The sequence below is a fragment of the Eupeodes corollae genome, chromosome 1, assembly GCF_945859685.1.
Source record: "Eupeodes corollae chromosome 1, idEupCoro1.1, whole genome shotgun sequence".
In the NCBI taxonomy this organism is placed as follows: domain Eukaryota; kingdom Metazoa; phylum Arthropoda; class Insecta; order Diptera; family Syrphidae; genus Eupeodes; species Eupeodes corollae.
The window spans coordinates 107,794,909-107,807,547 of NC_079147.1; the positions used below are offsets into that span (position 1 = coordinate 107,794,909).

General features: G+C 35.7%; 1 protein-coding gene across 4 annotated transcripts in view; it reads right to left on the reverse strand.

Annotated features, from left to right (window-relative positions):
• LOC129944518 (signal transducer and transcription activator) overlaps positions 1-10,366 on the reverse strand; it is a 53,112-nt gene extending 42,746 nt beyond the window's left edge. For 3 of the 4 annotated variants that reach the window (XM_056054022.1, XM_056054031.1, XM_056054006.1), the window contains exon 1: positions 10,014-10,360. The gene's annotated coding sequence lies outside the window, so the exon portion shown is untranslated. Of the gene's footprint in view, positions 1-10,013 lie in introns of all 4 variants that reach the window. The other variant, XM_056054015.1, reaches the window with a different exon arrangement.
• Positions 10,367-12,639: the final 2,273 nt, after the last annotated feature.

Here is a 12,639-nt window from a genome sequence, read left to right on the forward strand (position 1 = left end):
CAGTTAAAGGCATGCCTTCTCTAATTTAGCACTTGAAATGTTTATAAAAGATTCAGATTATTGCCAAAAATCATCTTCTCATGGGAGACCCAGATGCAAAAGTTAGTAAATATGCTAAATTATCGTTATTGGAAAACAAGTTAGCCAGTTTGTTCAAGCTTTACGTTAATATTAGAGGCTTGCGTGGAAATAAGCATTTACATAGTAAAAAAAGATGTCCCTATATATTTGTTTCATCTTTGAAAATAATAAACTTATAGAATATGAAGAATCGAATTCCGCTACAAGGGGATAACACCATTCAACTTAGGTGATGCAGAACAAAAAAAACCGCCTACCCCACCTGGACGAAGTGGCGATAACTACAGGGTACGGCAAAAAAACCTACCGTATTTTTAGGCATTTATATTTAAAGATATTTATAGATAAAATGGTATTCCGGGTATAGATAGACAGAGGTCTACGTGCCGTTTTGAGTAATCAAAGTGGCGTGGCACGTTTAGCATAGCAAATTTGTCGTAGAAGAATATATTCGTAATGGATGAGGCCCATTTCCATTTACCGGGTACTGTAAATAAACAAAATTTCCGATACTGGGCAACGGAAAACCCCCCTCAACAAATTCTCAAAACCTTTATGTGACGGTTTGGTGTGCTGTTGCTGAATTTGGTGTGTTAAAAAAGTTACAGTTAATGCGGATCGCTACTGTCACATGATTGAGATCTTCCTCCAACCAGTTTACTAGGAACCACAAAGAAGTCTGGTTCCAAGAAGATATATATGGGCGATCTTTTTTCCGGACCCTGTATATCGAATTTGCAGTCTAACAAAGCTGCTGGAGCTGATGGCAACGCTGCCGAATTATTCTTACCAGCAGGCGATGACTTGGTAAGGATTGTGCACTCATCATATTTTCAGGAAAAATCATGCTCAAACAGTGGAATATCTATACAGTTTGTCCAATCTTAAAGAAAGAATAAACTATGAACTAAAGAATAACCTCCTAAACATAGCTTATAAGATCTATAAGGTCCCTATTAGAGTGGCTTCAGGTCGATACCCATCATCTATGAGTATTAATCGATTTCAAGGTTGCGTATGTCAGTGTCTATAGAGAACTTTACCAGGCAATGTCTAGTTTTAGCATTTCTGTCAAAATTTTTTTGCTGATGCAGAATGACGATGGAGAATGCACGGTGCTCTATCAAGGTCGGAAAAGATTTTACCGAAGATTTTGCTGTCGAAAAAAGTTTTAAGCAACCAGTTTAACCTCTTATTGGAGAGAATTGTGCAAAACTCAATCATCAATACTAGAGAAATAATTTTCCAAAGGTCCGTCCAATTTCTCGAATACGCCGATAATATTGGAAAAATTGGAAGATCAAAGTGTCTTGTCAGTGTTACGTTTTTAAGCATTGTGAGGAAAGCGGAGAAGATGTTATCACCAAGAAAGGACATTGAACGACAACCTCTTGGACATTAATGTCAATATGGACAGATACCAGTTCTCATTTATGGCGGTGTGGCTTGGACCTTGTTGAAGCAAGTTGAGAACGTCTTAGGATAGAGAGTGAGGGAGAAGGTACAACGACTAACTTACGGGTTGTACACTTACCTAGAATAAAAGTCCAACAACTTAGATAGTCCGGAAAGTCATTAAATTTAATTGCGAGAAACGGCACCGTAGAGGAAGACCGCGACTCAGGTAACGCACGCACATGGAGAGGATCTACGAAACTAAAGACAGCTAGCTGGGGATAAAGGTGGTTGGAAACGCGTGTTGATAAAGTTCTAGGTCGGTCCCGAACTGTAGCGCAACCTTAAGTAAGTAATATTAAGATTATCCATTGATATTTTTGTACGTACTTTTTAGAACGAATTGATTCCAACAAAAATATTAGGTCTGTAAAAATGTGAACTACGGCATATGCGGCCTTGAAATCGATGAAGAGATGATGGGAGTCGATTTTATTTTATTGGGTTTTTCCAGGATCTGTCGTAATATGAATATTTGATCGACTGTAAACTTTTCTGGTTTAAAACCACACACCTGTTAGGTTCTTGACGATGGGCTTTAAAGTTCACATATTACAGCAGAGAAGATTTTTAAGCGATTTCAAGTAGACTGATTTCCCTAGTTGTATTAGGGAAACTGGTTTTTAAATTAAAGTTCGTAAAGTAGCTTCAATCTTATTTATTGGATAGTGCTTACTTTTTTAAATGGTTGTGAATCAAACAAGTTCAAAGTTAATTCTGGAATTTCACAAGGTAGTCATTTTGGCTCTATTTTCTTTACTTTATTTATAAACAATTATAAACGTATGTGTTCAAGTACTTTAAGTGCGTCATTAATTCCGTCAATGTGACAATTGTCATACCTGTTTCAAGTTCTTGTGATTATGAAGCATTGCAATGTGATTTTAACTCGTTTTTTTATTGGTGTGTTCATAACTGTCTGCTTGTTAATGTTAATAAACGTAAAACTATGAGCTTCTTTCACCTCATTAGCACAGATTAAAACTTAGTATTAAGATCAGAAGTGCATATTTAAGTTCATTGTTAAATTAATGAAATGGAAATATTAAGGCTTTTTTTCTTTTAATATTCCCCAAGGAAACCTGAGAAATTTAACTGATTGTATACGTATTCTGAATGATTGCCTATGCGGATGACGTTCCTATAGCGCTCTCAAGAAAGCATTTCAACACCCTAAAAGAACTCTTACAAAATGTCTTAAACAAACTAATACTTTGGTCCGATTGGTTTGAACTAGGTGTTAACAGACACATAACCGAATTAGTCCTTTTTCGTGGAAATACAAAATTCCATATGTTAACCATCCCTAGATTAAACGTATCCAATTAAAGTTCAAAGACGACGCCTCCCTTCAGCTTGCCTATTAATAAGCCGATTGCTTTGCACGATCCCATCTGCAGCAATGTGTATTCTACTCTACCTGGTACCGCTTGATATTCTAAGCAAACAAATAGCTGCAAGCTGTAATATTCGTCTCAACTCAAAACTTGATCGCATTGGGTTAACAACAACATTGGCCACACGGTAATTCTTAAGTATTTAACGACAGAAACTTTCAGATTTCTATACCTCCAACATTTTCTAGGGAAAATAGGACATTCCTAGAAGACGAGTCAATCCACTTTTACACAGATTGATCAAAAAAAATGGAGGGTGGTGTAGGATATATAGGTAGTTAGTGTAGGATGGAGAATTGTCCTCTTCCTAATCATTGTAGCGTGTTCCAGGCGGAACTTTTCGCGATAAAAGAAGTCTTGTCTTGGATTAAAGAAAACGTGGTAATAACATCTGATATCCGTATTTTCTCAGATAGTCAGGCCGAGTTGGTGATAACTTCCCCTAAGATATAATCCCCAAAGGAAAATCCCCAAATCCATATCCCCAAAACGAAATTCCCAGCAGCAAAATTCCCAAAGAGAGAATACCAAGGACGAAAATCAGTTTGGTTGCTACGAACTATTAAACTCTATTCGCGTTCCACATACCATCCACAATGCAACGAAAAAATTGTTCGCGCGCAACATAATCTCAAAATTAAACCACTCTTGTTTTGCTTTTGTGTGAAAGATCATGGCTGAGAAAAATATGGAGAAAGGGGTAATTCAATTCGCCGCTGTCTGCGAATAGGAATAAAGCCCATGTGAACGAAAAGTCAAAATATGTGGACATCCACAGTTCGCAGTTCGTTGCTCATGTGCAAGATGCTTTACAGTTAATATTTAATATTCACCTTTGCTAAGTGCTGGGCCTTAGAGACATTCCAGGAAATTGTAAGGCAGATGATCCAGAATTGGTATATTAAAAACCATTCTTTCACTTTTAGCTAATGCTAGCAATATCAATCGCTACCTGTTAACTATTGCTAATGCAAGACGCTATGAAGAAGGTAAACATCAGGTGGAATAACATCACCCCTTGTCAGGTCACGAAAATTATTTGGCTTACACTAGATTTAAAGCACTCAAGGTACTTGCTACCTCTAATCCCAAACCTCCATAATCGGTATCATAAAATGATAAGAAAGCACGCCATGCCGGCTAGGCATATTCTCAAATGACTTTTGCAGAAGCTGTATGGACTAGGAAGAGGAGAAAAGAGTCCTTCACCTTCTCTGTACATGCCCTGCTGTAGCTCAAAAATGCAAGAATTACCTAGGAGAATTCTTCTTTAACGATCTAAATCATGTCATCATTATCAGCCTCTCACGTTTCGTAAGGGACTCAAACTGGTCCAATTGAGCTAAGGAGGAAGCCTCAAGATTCTTGTGGTATCAGATTGGGCCACTAAACTTTCCTAAGTGTCTCCTTATCCATCATGGACATTGGACAGACACCTTAACCCAACCATACCTATTTATTTTAAACTCTCGCAATATTTATGAATCATGCTTTTCTTTGAATAATATGTTTAAATTTGTAGTACCCGTGGCATGATAGTTAGTGCGTTGGAATGTCACGTCAGAGATATTGGGTTCAATACCTGCCTGTGCCGTCTTAAGTTATTTTCACAGATACTGCCTCTTGTGGGGAACTTAAGAACATTTTTAATAAGTTTTAAGAATTTAAATCTTGCTTTTATAGACCAATTTTTGACATTAAATTCTGACATTTTTCGGTCAACAAATTTGTCCTTAATTTCGTTTCATTTCATGTTCATTTGGTTTTACACATTTTTGACGGCTCATTGTGACGAGTTCTTTGGTGTTTTGGATTACATAATGTACGCGGTTAAAATGTCCATGGGGTTGAGTAAGTAACACGTTTTGTACTCTCCGATAAAATTCAATATAAAATATATGATCAAAAAACATTTATCTAATTTTAATTTTTGTGAACATATCGAACTTTTAGAACTTAAAGCTGTTTGCTGTCATGTTCTTATGTGCGGTCTTAAGGTTTATGGTCATTGTAAATGCAAATATTGTGACCTCGGATAACTTGCAATAAGCCAATAAAATATTTTTAAGTGCAAGTATACTTTACTCTGTTTCAAAAATAGAATTTGTTTTATCTAAAAACTGTTACAAGCTGGATTAAGTCTGAATGTGTAAATTTAAATAAACAAATTTTACGGAAATATCAAGTCAAAGATGTAAAAATATTTCTAAACCAGATTCTAATTTTCTAGACCCCCAAATTTTGATGGTTTAATAAATCGCGTTTTAGGTATTTGAAAAAAATAGCAAATAAATCGCGTTTTAGGTATTTGAAAAAAATAGCAGTTCATGTTTTAAATCGTCTTAAATTACAAGATTTAAATAAAGAAATAATAAAGAGCTGTTCGCGAGCTCTACGAGCAGAAATGGTAAGAAAAACACCGGCTTCTTAGATGGAAAAAAAGAGAGCACGATAAGCGCGCGATCGAGGAGATAGAGGGATGTCACAACAGGAATGAGGTTCGTAAATTTTACCAAAATGTAAAAAAAACTTCCCAAGGGTACCAGCCCTAAAAGACGATCAGGGGAACACTTCTATAAACTATAGAACGGCGATGACGAACCGAATTCCGATATAAGGGAGATAGAACCACTCAACCTAGGCGACGCAGATAAACAATTCCGCCTCAAACAAAGCTGCTGACGGCATCGCTGCCAAACTATTCAAAGCAGCAGGCGATGACTTGGTAGGGAGCATGCACAAACTCATCTGCAAAATATGGTCTTAAGAAAGCATGCCCGATGAGTAGAATCTCAGCATACTTTGCGCGATTCATAAAAAAGGAGACTCTCCAAATTGCGCCAACTACAGAGGCATCAGTCTCCTTACAATTGCATATAAGATCCTCTCTGCCGTATTATGTGAACTTCTGAAGCCGTTCGTCAACAACGTGATAGGTCCTTAGCAGTGTGGCTTCAGACCAGGGGTGTCATTCCGTAATTTCCGAAACGATAATCGTCAAAACGATTATCATTAATGATATCGTCAATAATTTGCTTCACGTAACTTTATCACTATCGTCTCGTTCAATCGTTTTCAGTATAAGTTCGTTGAGTATATTCCAAATGTCAAAATGAACTCAACGAAAGATAATGCTTGTTCAATAACTTGAAAATGTTATTAAACTTGGTTTTTCTCTATGGGAAATTTTGAAAATTTGCAAAAAACGTATTGTTAATAAACATACCAATTATATTGTGATGTTTGTTGTTATTGTCACTTTTTGTGTTTTCATTTGTTGCCGCCGAAGATAAAACAATAATATAAAAGTGTTTGTTCAATGTCTTATATTTTTGTAAATCAGCTGCAGTAATAAACCCAATTTGGTCAAAGGGAAGGAAGTGAAGACTTCATTTTATCCACAGGGAACATAATTTGGCTTCAAAAATATTTAATGTTTCCAAAACTAATTTGGATTAGTGCTTTTTGCAAGAGCGATACAAAAATCGTTGCCTGTCCAATATACCAATGTTCCTACGCCCCAAAATTTCAATAGTTACAACAAATTTTAATATTGAATGATATATGTACATTATGTATGTAGAACTACAACCGTCTGGAAAATTTATTGTTTATAATATCATTATAAAGTCCTCTTGCAATTCCAAAACTACAAGTGTTTTATTTATTTAACAACAATTAAGAGAGATTACTAATGTTTTGTATATAAAAAAATGCGTAACCGAATTCATTGTATTTTTTCGAGTTTTTATTTTCATTTTGTAACAAAACTAAACTACACCGAAACTTTTTTGCTTCAATTTGCTTAGTTGTCAATGGAAATTAATAGCAGACGATACCTACTTAGCTATCGTGCAAACGCTATCGTTTGAACGATATCACTTTGACGATTATCGTCTTACGTGAAGTGAGACTATCGTCGAAACGATATCGTCGAACGATTATCGTTTTACGGAATGACCCCCCAGGAAAGTCCACTATCGACCAAATTTTCACACTACGGCAGATCTTGGAAAAAATCCAGGAACTTTAAATCGATACCCACAATCTCTTTATCGGTTTTAAAGCCGCGTATGACAGCATCCATAGGGAAGAGCTCTACAGAGCAATGTCTAGTTTTGCATCCCTGTCAAACTAATCCATTTGTGCAGAATGACGGAAAAGATCTCACCGATGCATTTGATGTCAAAAAAGGTTTAAGACAAGGCGATGCACTGTCATGCGACTTCTTCTGATCGTTCTGAAAAGAATTGTGCAAAACTCAACCGTCAACACTAGAGGCACAATCTTCCAAAGGTCCATCCAAATACTCGGATACGCAGATGATATTGACCTAATTGGAAGATCAAAGCGTGATGTCATTGGAGCGTTTTTGAGCATTGCGACGGAAGCGAAGAAGATGTGTTTAGTGATCAATGAGGGCAAGACCAAGTATATGCTGTCATCAAAAAAGCACACTGAACAACGCAAAGACTTGTTGGACAAAACGTCACCATGGCCAGTTGAGCCGTTTATTTTGAAAGTGGCATAAGTCACTTTTTCAAAAAAATCGAGTTAATGGCAACATTAAATACAATTGAACGGTATATTTTCATTTGTACCCGTACGCATAGATGGAGTGGAGGAGAAGATATAACGACGAACTGTACGGGCTGTACAGCGACACTGACCTAGTTAGCAGAATTAAAGTCCAACGGCTTAGATGGCTAGGTCATGTAGAGCGGATGGACATCAACGCTCCAGCCCGGAAGGTCTTCGAATCCAATCCCGAGGGACGGCGCAGTAGAGGAAGACCGCGACTCAGGTGGCGCACCCAGGTGGGGGAGGACCTCAACCAACTTGGCGTGCGAAACTGGAGACAGCTAGTTAGGGACCGAGCTGGCTGGAGACGCTTGTTGGTTGAGGCATAGGTCCGCCCGGACTGTAGCGCCACCTTAAGTAAGTAAGTAAGTAACTCGTTTTGGTGTATAAAATGTAAACGAACTCTGTAAATCTATTAATTAGCTGATTTAAATAAATAAAAACAATGATAGATAAATAATAGAATTGGCCACAAAATTCTGCTTTAAAAACAACTGGAATAACATTAATTACGTAGTACTTCATAATTCGTATGTTAAACTAATACAAATTGTTCTCGTCAGTGTATCTAATAATTAATTTGTATTACAAAATACTGTAGGTAGACATACCTATACATATAATCCACTTTAACAACAAGTTTTTTAACTGCTTTTAATTTTAAATAAACAACTAGACTTAAGCGTACTTTGGCTAATTAATCTCAATTTACCTTCCACACAACAATAACAACACAACAAATTGAACATTGCAAATAATTGTAATTAAGTATCTAACCTAAACCTAGGATAAGTTGTTGTAGTAAAGGAGAATTTTATTTCTACAATCCACATCCACATTTAGTTGAGGTTGAGAAAAACCTTAAACTAACTATAGATAGATAGATAGATACCTTAGCCTTACCTAAAGGTAATATATGCAGAATTCAGATAATCAGAATAAATTAATTCATAAATGCTCTGCAAAAATAAAATAAAATAAATAGAAATAAAACTGCACAGTAATAAGTTATTGTAGATATAGGTACATACATATGTAAATCCGAACTACGAGTATAAGTGCCTAGAACTACCTACGTAGGTATCTAGGTATCTATGTACATAGTTGAACAACAAGTTTCCAACAAAAGAGACAAAATCGCAAACAATAAAAATAAGAGAAAAGGACTACGAGATAGCTACGGCTACGATACACAATGGTAAATAGATATCAAACATAAAAGTTGATTCCATCGAATTTGTAACAAATATGCATTATGTATGCATCCAAAAAGTAATGCATCCTACAATTTGTCAATTTATCAATTTGCTTTATTTTGTTTTCTGCTAAAAATTGTTTTTAATCAAATAAACAAAAATTATTCCAAATCGAAATCATCAAATTATTCACTCGTCTCGCTTGTATCTCACAGAGTAGAGTCGTCATAACCCTTTTAAGCGTGTATCACAAGAAAAGAAATCCACTGAAGGTTCATTCGTTTTTGTTGTCGCCTTGTCTGTCGTTGTCGCGATATCACTTCACTGTCACAGTCACAGTCAGAATCATAGTCAATGTCCAAAATTACCATAACAATCAATAATAAATTTTTTTATTCAGTTTTTTGTTTTATAATTTTGTATTTCTTAGAAAATCCCAGGTGGAATGGACGACGACGAAGGGACGGACAGAACTCCAAAGAGGTGAAAACGACATGGTGGTGGAGATAGGAGATTGAGTAGAAACAGAAGCAGAGTCAAACCTCTCTGGGTCTCGATGTGCGCTCTTATCATTCACTGCATAGATTTTCTTATTTTTCTGTAAAGTACGCGGAGTGGAGTGGCAAACGGACAGGGGACAGCCAACAGTGAAGCCCGAAGCTAGAATGTAAATGTTCTTAGAATCGTGAACGACGAGAAAACGAATTCCAAATTCCAATGCACCACGATGGATAAACACGAAACAACAAGAACAACAACAACAACTACCATGAGAATATAGCAACAGTTTTATGTCATTTTTCACTTTTTAAGGGTTGAATTCCGGATCATGGATTCCATCGAACCTTAAAGTGTGTCGAGATTTGATGAATTCAGGAGAAGGTGCATTCCATTGAATAAGGTAAACCTCCTTGTGGAGGTGGAGAGATGGAAGGCAAAGTGCACTCAAATACAAAATTACAAGAAAAGGATCATTTTTGCAATCAATTTTATTATTTTCTATTTTGTTGCAAATAAAAAATTTATATTTTCATAAATCATAAATAGCTACATCCATATGTATGTACATAATAGTCACCGGACGACTTTAAATTTATATCGTGGACTCACTTTAACTCACAGGTCTAGTAGCTAGCACAATTCTAGATATTTACTATTTTATTCTTTCGCTCTTGTTGTTGATGCTTAAGACGACGGATATTGCAATTTTATTGCCATATATCGAATCGAATCTACTCACTCACTTCCTTACTCCCTCACTCTATCGCAGTGTTGTGTCTGTTTTGAAAAAAAATGTACTTACCTTTGATTTTTTTTTTCTCTCTTTCTCTCTCTCTCTGTTTCTGCTGCAAAATCTTTTTCTGTGGCGTTTTTTCTTTTTTTATTATTTTTTAAAATTCATTTGATTTGATGCACATTTCACTAGAATCACAAATTTTTTAATAATTTATCGATTGAATTGTGAAGTTTTTGTATTTTATCGTTGTTTGATCACAATTATTGGATTAAACTAACCACAGAATTTTTATTTTTGTTTTTCTTGTATTTTTATTTTTGTATGAAAAGAAAATAAGCACCTTCACTGAAACTACAAGTGAAAAATCCTTTCAATCGTGGGCGGCCATTTAAGAAACTGATGCGTTCAAAAAGTCAAAATCTCAAGTGAGTTTTGAATTTTGATGCGATATGATTTTTTTTCGTTGGAGATGTGTCAAAATGGGCTACTTAGTTGGGAAGAGTTTGGAAATTGGAAGTAGTTGGTTGTTGTCTGGGATGATTAGGGTGAGTGCAGAGTGTGTGTAATTGGTATAAGGCCCCTAACGCATGTGATTTATATTTTAAATCGTGTGGGAGTTAAAATCAAGAACTTTTTTCTGAGAATATCCATTTAATATAAAACAGTTACATTAGTTTTCTAAGTATGCATATACAGTAGCATAGAGGAAATATATTATCTAGAGTCCCGACCGGTACCCGTCCTACCTGAAACACCATCAAATTTTATTAGAGGTAAACTCTCTCAAATTTGAGGTAAACTCTCTCAAATTAGCTCTCGGTGTCGGGTGAATACATGTGAGTGAGTGGAGAAAAAAACCAAAATTTTGTGACCTGTCAAAAATTACAATCAATTTTGCAAAACAAAACAATGGGTTTGATTTTTAATATAATTTGATATTTTTCAGACCAAAATTCTTTATAATGAAGGGGGTATATACAAGTTCACTTCATTGAATAAAAAGTAAGTCAAATTGCAGTGAAGGAGGTGCAACAATAATCGATTTATTTTATAGTCTGTCTTTTCATCGTGTAGACTATCGGCAGCTGGATCAAAGCCGGCGTGGATTGTTTGTTGTTAACTTGTAAAAAGTTTTGTCATTTCCGGACTACCGTTTAAAGAAGAGCTAAAGCCAAGTTACGTTGGGAAATACTTCTTCAGATATGATGAAGGCACTTTTTAGATCGATGAAATAGTTGACTCTGGATCATTTTGTATGAAATTATTTATATAATATAGATAAAACAGTTAATCAGGAGAACTATTAACAACTTTGTTTTTATTAATTTTCACTTTTGTTTTGATTTATTTTAAATTTAAATCGCAGAAATTGTATTTTGTTTTCTTTTTAATTTTCGTTGTCAAAATACTTACCTCGCTGTTGATCTGTCAAAACTGGGTACAACTCAAACTGGGCCACGTTCGCATTGCAGTTCTAGGGTGCGCCTATACTTTCGTCATGATTTATTCTGTTTTTAGCTAAACTTTTCATAAAAATCTTAGAATTTGTTTGCCAAAAGCAGTTAAATATTATTTTTAGCACTGTTTTCACTGAAAAGAAGTTGCAAAATTAATTTTTCTTAAAATATTGCATTAATTTTTCAATTTTTGAATTCAACGGATCTCTATTTTAAACGGCCGAGTTCAAATCAAATCAAATTGGGTCTAGTGACTTACAACTCTCAACCATTCCTGTGTGCGAGTACTGTTGTCAGGAATGGAAGGGACCTACAATTTTATGCCGAATCCGAACGGCTAGTTTGAGAAAGCACTTTTTCATGACAAGAATTACTCTTGAATGATTTGTCAATTCCTCGCAAGAGGCAGTACCCGCGAAAATTATTTTTTTTTAAATTAAGGTGGCACAGGCAGGGATTGAACCCAAGACCCCTTGCATGACAGTCCAACGCACTAACCATCATGCCACGGGTACTACGGCTGAGTTCACCTCATAGTTTTTTCCCCCGCGGTTAAGCAATATGGGCACAAATTACATAACAACTACATTCAAAATGGCTTGGTCCCATAAGAAATGCACGGGACAACTAACACATGCTTATCCTTATGGACAAAATCCTCCCAATTTAGCTTGTGGGCCGAAAGAGAGCAAACCTATTAAGTCGGGACTCTAGATAATATATTTCCTCTATGTACAGTAGTAAGCTATGAGTTAAAGTGAATTTGGTTTCAGTTTCACTTCTGGTACCACGGAGTGAGGCACCAAAGAAAGAAAAATCGCAATTAACATAGATAAGGGATGAGTTCTGTGGCCCTTCTATCCAATTCGATTCTACTTTTGATTCTATTAGAAATTCATTTCCGATTCTACTTTCGAGTGGTACTATCTATAAAAATAGAATCGGATGCCGGTAATATCAAGTACTTCCCACAAAATTTCCGATTTTCGAACGAGTCTCGTTATGTGTGACATTAGATAAAAAAAAAAAAACAAAACAATCTTCTGTGAATAAAAGTCAATTAATCTTCGTGAAAAAAATCAATCAAAACAATAATAAAAACAAATACAAATGGACAGTGTTGCAATTTGGTTAGATTCTGAAGAAAATCCGGAACGAATTGAAGAAAAAGAAAGAAGGCGAATTAGAGACAATTCCAACATAATGGAGCTTGGCAAGAAAAGGTTTGCCCATAT